Source organism: Panicum virgatum, chromosome 2N (assembly GCF_016808335.1).
Source record: "Panicum virgatum strain AP13 chromosome 2N, P.virgatum_v5, whole genome shotgun sequence".
Classification (NCBI taxonomy): Eukaryota; Viridiplantae; Streptophyta; class Magnoliopsida; order Poales; family Poaceae; genus Panicum; species Panicum virgatum.
Window position 1 is genome coordinate 14688125 of NC_053146.1, and position 6494 is coordinate 14694618.

At 53.0% G+C, this 6494-nt stretch overlaps 1 long non-coding RNA gene across 1 annotated transcript; it reads right to left on the minus strand.

Moving 5' to 3' along the window:
• Positions 1–1269: 1269 nt before the first annotated feature.
• Positions 1270–2946, minus strand: LOC120658075. Its single transcript, XR_005668499.1, has 3 exons — positions 2137–2946; positions 1719–2047; positions 1270–1642 (listed from the first exon to the last, which is right to left on the minus strand). It is a non-coding gene; the product is annotated as an uncharacterized LOC120658075 (long non-coding RNA).
• Between the last annotated feature and the right edge of the window lie 3548 nt (positions 2947–6494).

Here is a 6494-nt window from a genome sequence, read left to right on the forward strand (position 1 = left end):
ACCAGGCAGTGTACCAGAGAAGGACGGTGGCCAGAGGCGGCACAGGGGGTCGGCCGACCCCACCTGGCAGCCAAACAGGCTGAGTTTTGGTGGGAAGCTTGATCTTATCCTCTAGAGGTCGGTTAGGCAGGTTTCTATGTATAGAATTGGCGGGAACCGACCTCAAGCACTATATAAGGGGCCTCCCACCACTCTCACCACACACACCACTTGAAGGCCTCTCTCTCACTCTCATTTGTGACTTGTACCCCTTAGGGTAGTGGAGTTAGGATAGTACTTCATCTCCTTAGCGAATCCAGTCGTCTTCGGGGTCGGCGAGCAATCCTCGGCCTCTGGTATGGCTTTGTATTCCGACTTTTTTTATGCTATTCATATCAAGTTTGTTCTTGGTTATCTTTCTATGTTCGTAGCTTGCTTAGCCTTGATCAGTGCTTTATCAAGTTATTCTAGTTGCTTGCTTAGACCAGATGATCTGGGTAAGGATATCGGTTCGTTGTGCTTTCGGGCTTGCCTTAGCATCTTACCTGTCCATCCGAAGGGTGGGGGACCCGGGGTGCTAGGGTAGTGACTTCATACGCAGGCATGGTGCCTGGGTATGCGGGATCCTTCGGATATGACGGTGCTCCACGGTGTGACTGGGGTAGACCGCAGGTGGTGACAGCCCCGTCTGTCCGCCGGGAAGCTGCTTTTCGGTTAGCGTACTCCCCGACGTTTGAGTATCGTGTAGGAGTTCATGCAAAGATGAAACGGGACTGGATGTTCTCTAGTGCGGGTCATTCTCCCCGATGTTCCTAATTTCCCGGCACCTGTAGTTCTAAGCATGTGGCTAACATAACTTATCTGCTAACATGAATAGTATACTAGGATCTGTGCCTATGCTCCCACTAACCTTAGGATTGCTTGTTTATTCTTTATTCATGAGAGTTGACTGTTTTGTGTGTGTCACATTATCCCTGATTATCCATTATTTATCACTTACCCCTGTATAGTCAGTGGTCTTCATCTTACTTCATACGTGTCATGGTTATGAAATTAGTAAATAAACTTTACACAACCTAGCCATCCCTTGGGAAAATATAAATAACGATACCCTGAATACTTCCGGGTGAAATGCTACAACGGTATATCCGTGCGCTTGCGGATCTTTCTATAAATGTTAAGACATACCAACACCAGCATTTCTGGCGGCGTTGGTAGGAACTAACCCCTCCTAGTGGCGACGCTAAGAAATGCCAACAAGCACATGCACATACAGTGAATGAGTGGGGGTGCAGAAGAATCCGATGCAACCTGACATGTCATTCAGGAATGTCACGGCGTGGGATACACAATCATCATACACAATGATTGAGAAGGAAAATAAGACAACTACAACATAATATAGAGTGAACCTGCAATGTCCTAAACCTACTTCTTCGCCCTCTTTTTGATAAGCTGATCAGAAGGAAACATGAAACGGTTCGCTGCATGGTGAGTACGTGGCGGGGGTGAAGTGGAGTGGACTCGGCTGGGTCGTCCTGGGTCAGCTGTGTCGGCGTGGGGGCTCCAGGTATCTGCTAGGCGTCGAGTAGGTCCTCCCGAGGCCAGATGTCTTGATCCGGCACGTCGAAACTGTCTAGGCTGTCTGAAGTTGTCTCGACCGCTGCGAAAATAATAAATATAAATAAGACATAGATTAATTAAATACAACTTACTATAGGAGCAAGGTTAGTCCATACTTGCTGACCTGGTAGGCGTAGCGGCCCCCATGGAGTCGACGGCTGAATGTCCTGCTGCGGTGGACGGCGCACAAGCGGTCGACGGACCAGGAGCACGGAGCACGTGCCGGTGAAGTCATGCGGGTGCCGCGCACTAGAGTCGACCTGTGCTCGGGAATAGCCACCTCTGGCATCCCTCTGCACGTCGCACGCCTATGTCCCTCAATGCAGCGCTGTGCGAGGCGTCGTAGGCCACTCGCTAACTCCATCCTGGCCACACGCGGCGGGTTCGCCTCAAGACGGCCCGCGAAGGACAGCAACTCTGCGCCGACATCGCTGCAAGTATCGGTCTGCAAAATTGAGCGTATGATGGTATCAATAATTCGTTCAATTAAGCACATAACCATTGGTTCCCATAACGTAAAGAAAAATCACTTACAAGAACGTGGAAGGCAGCAGGAGGCTCGGTGGTAACGTGGACCGCAGGCTGCGCAACCTGCTCCCCTGCAGTTGCATTTTCATGGGGCCAATCAGTTTCAGCCACAACCTCTGCTACTTGAACGATATGGCTCGTGCTACTCTCCCCATGAGTTACATTTGCCAGTTTTTGCTAAACAAGCACAACAAGAGGGAATTTCATTTTGTTCATAGCCATGTGGACAAATCCACGCCAACATTTCGAGTTCCTCATCTCATATAGTTCACAGCGCCAACCATGCTCACGCTGCCTTGGAACTACACCACTAACTTTGATCCTCCACTGCTTTGGATCCAGCTGCAGAAAATTATGCATCCAACCTAATAAATCCGCATGTTGCATGTGTAACGGATTGTTCACAATTGTATTAACATACTGAAACTGACTTAAATCTACCCCAGAGTCACAATAAACGATTAATCCATTGCTATGATGAACTCTGATATGTACTAGTTGTGAATCCATGCCTGCTATTGAATGACACGATATGAAATTAGCCATGCACCCGTACTAATGTCGCAAGATTATATTGTACAATATTTTTCTCAAATGTTCATAAATTATCTACTTACCAATACTAGTATTATATAGTACAATATTATGTAGTTTGTCATTAGTATAATCAATCAGCGCCGTCTAAAATCCTTCTATCACTAATCTATAACAGAACTACACTTAACAATCACTAAATTCAATATAAAAAAGACTACATGCTATTAATATAACTAAATGCTATTGAAAAAGACTAAGCAGCTCACCTTACTAGCGCCGCGTCCGCGAGGCCACAACGGCCCAGTCCGCGCCTGGGCTGTCGCGGCGGCGCCGCGCCTAGATCCAGCGCTGCTGAGGTCTGGGCGGCCGGAGCCTCGGCACCGCGCAGCCCCTGTCCTGAGGCGGTAGAGCCGGCGCGGGGAGCCCGGCGCGGCGAGGGGCGGCCCGGCGGTGGATGCGCGGCGGAGGTCAGCGGTCGCCAGGCAGCGCAGCGAAGGGGCGGTCAAAAAAATGACGGCAAGCGGCAGTGAATGGCCGGGCGAGGTGAATCGGGCGGGGTTAATGGCCGACAGGCCAGTCGGCCGGTGGGCTTCCTATCTATCTTGTGGAAGATAGATAAGCAATCTATCTTTAAAGCCCATTTGACCCAATTATTCTGTGTAAAATTATGCAATTATGTTCAATATTTTGGTACGATTAATTCAACATTTTTATTAAATAGATTCAACATTTGACGATTAAATGTTGAAATTGTGTAGACGAAATGTTGAAATTGGAAGAACAAAATGTTGGAATGTTGAACTGGAAATGTTGAACAGTGAAGTAATCCCGAAACTCTAGAAATCGTGAAGAATTTCTTCCATTTTGTTCAATATCGCGAATATAGTGGAAAAGCGCCCCCCCCCCTCTAGAACATTCCTTTGAATGGAATTGTTCATTAGGTTCGACTTGTTGTTCAAAAAAATCGAAAGCAGTCTCGTATGTTATTGTAAGGTGATTCATTCATAATATTTATTATGTGCGGTTTCAAGATGCAGCTACCGCCGCTACCCCTCCTCCCTGGACTGGGCTCGGCATGTCCCCCGCGGACGCGCCATTCTCCGCCACTGCCTTCCGCGGGAAGCAGATTGTCGCAGGAGCTGCTACGGCCGACGTTGCTCTCGCCGCGGCCCTCCTCGCCGCCAAGTCCGAGGCTACGCCGGCTCAGGAGTGGGTCCACGCGGCTGCCCTCGCTTGGGAGCGCGAACGCTTCGCGGCAGCACTACCTCCTCCTCTCCTCCGGCCAGCATCCCGTCGTGCCATTCGCCGAGCACGCCGCCTCTTCTTCCCACCGGGCTCCGCCTCGGGTTCTGGAACCTGGCTCGACCCGACCGATCCCATGGTCGCCCAGCTCCACCTTCAGGCCGCCGGTGTCCAGAACATCAAGGCCCTGGTCTCCGTCCTCCTCGACCTTACGTCCTCCTCCTACGGGCGCTTACGGGACCAAGTCCTCGCCCTCCGCCGCTACACTCTCGACGACCACGTCCTCCTCGACACGCTGGTTGAGGTGCGAGACGTGGTGTGGCTGCGCCTCGACAACGTTGCCCTGTCCTGGATCTTTGAGACCATCTCCCTAGATCTGCAGGACATCGTCAGGACTCACGGCGGCACCGCGCGACAGGCCTGGCTGGCGCTCGAGGGGTAGTTCCTCGGCAACGCCGAGTTCCGCGCTCTCCAGCTCGACGCCACCTTCCGCACCTTCGAGCAGGGGGACCTCTCCGTTGGTGAGTTCTGCAGGAGGATGAAGGGCACGGCCGATGCTCTTCACGACTTCGGGTGCCCGGTGCCCAACCGGATCTTGGTGCTCAATGTCCTGCGGGGTCTCAGCTCCACCTACGACCACATGCGGACATGGATCACCCGCCAGAGGCCCTTTCCCTCCTTCCTGCAGGTCCGGGATGACCTTATTCTCGAGGAGATCACCAAGGGTCCCGCGACCGGCTCATCCTCGTCCTCCTCCACCGCGCTCGTGGCTGCTCCACCGGCTTCCTCCGCCTCTCCAGCCACCTCCCTCCTTGGTGCTCCTCCCACCGGGCAGACCGGGGGTCAGGGGGGCCGTGGTGGACGTCGTCGGCAGGGGGGAGGGACGTGGTGGTGGTGGTATTGGTGGCCCTGCTACTGGTGCTGCTGGTAACGGTGGCGGCTCTGGAAGGGGCCCAGCTCCCGCTCCTGCCCCTGCCTCTGGAGGTACGCCCTGGCCATTTTTCAGCAACCCATGGTCAGGGCGCATCTCGATGTAGCCATTCCAGGGTCGGGGGGGGGCTCTCGCCCACAGCAGCCGGCGGCCTTGTTCACCAGTGCTGCTCCCCTGTTTCGCGCCGTCCTGGACTCCACCCGCTCAGCCCAGCCAGCCACCCACCTGGCCTGGGGGGTGGGACCAGGCCGCACTGGCGCAGTCCTTCAGCACCATGGGGCTGACACCGCCGGTCAGCACTGAGTGGATCGCCGACTCGGGTGCCTCCTTCCACACCACCCCAGATGCCGGTATCCTCTCTTCTGTCCGACCCCCACATCTCTCTTGTCCTTCTTCCATCATGGTTGGCGATGGGTCCTGTCTTCCTGTCACCGCCGTGGGTTCTGCTCCTGGTTCTTTTCGCCTTCCTAATGTTCTTGTTGCTCCTCAGATGATTCATAATCTTCTTTCCATTCGCTAGTTTATTACTGAAAATTTTTGTTCTATCGAATTTGACTCCTCTGGTCTTACTGTGAAGGATTCGGCTTCCCGGCGTCCGCTCCTCCGATGTGACAGCTCGGGGCCCCTTTACACCCTTCGTCTTTCTGCTTCCGCTGCTTCGCCTTCGACTTCCTCTTCGTCTGCTGCCTTTGCCACGATGCAGTCTTTCACCACCTGGCACCGCCGGCTTGGTCACCCCGGATGCGACATTTTGGCTCAGCTTAGTCGTAGTACTGATGTTTCTTGTACTAGGGCTCATGCTGAGCACCCCTGTCATGCGTACCAGCTTGGTTGTCATGTTAGACTTTCTTTTTCTTCTTCTTCTTCGCATGCGACACATGCTTTTGATCTTGTTCATTGTGACATGTGGACTTCTCCTGTACCCAGCATTTCTGGTTATAAATACTATCTGGTGGTGGTTGATGATTTCTCTCATTACTCTTGGACTTTTCCTTTGCGCAAAGTTTGAGACCTTTCCCAACCTCCTCCACTTCTTTGCCTGGGTGTCCACTCAGTTCGGCCTCACCATTAAGGCCGTCCAGTGTGACAACGGGCGTGAGTTCGACAACTCAACCTCCCATTTTTTTCCTCTCTCGGGGTGTTCAGCTGCGCATATCTTGTCCGTATACCTCTCCTCAGAACGGCAAGGCTAAGCGGATGATTCGCACAATGAACGACGTCATGCGCACCCTTCTGATCCAGGCCTCTCTACCTCCCCGCTTCTGGGCTGAGAGTCTCCATACTGCCACCTACTTACTCAACCGCCTTCCGTCCACAGCTTCTCCTGCTCCCACTCCTCACCACGCTCTTTTCGGTACCCCTTCCAGCTACAACCACCATCGTGTCTTCGGGTGTGCATGTTATCCTAACATCTCCGCCACTGCTCCTCACAAGTTGGCACCCCGCTCGACTCGTTGTGTGTTTCTTGGTTACTCCTCTGACCACAAGGGGTACTAATGCTTTGACCTCTCCTCTCGCCGGGTCCTTATCTCCCGACACGTTGTGTTTGACGGGTCGGATTTTCCCTACTCCACCTCCTCTACACCTTCACCTGACCCCGAGTTGGAGTCCCTATTTTCGTCTGACCCGGTGGTTCAGCCACCTTTGTCTGTCT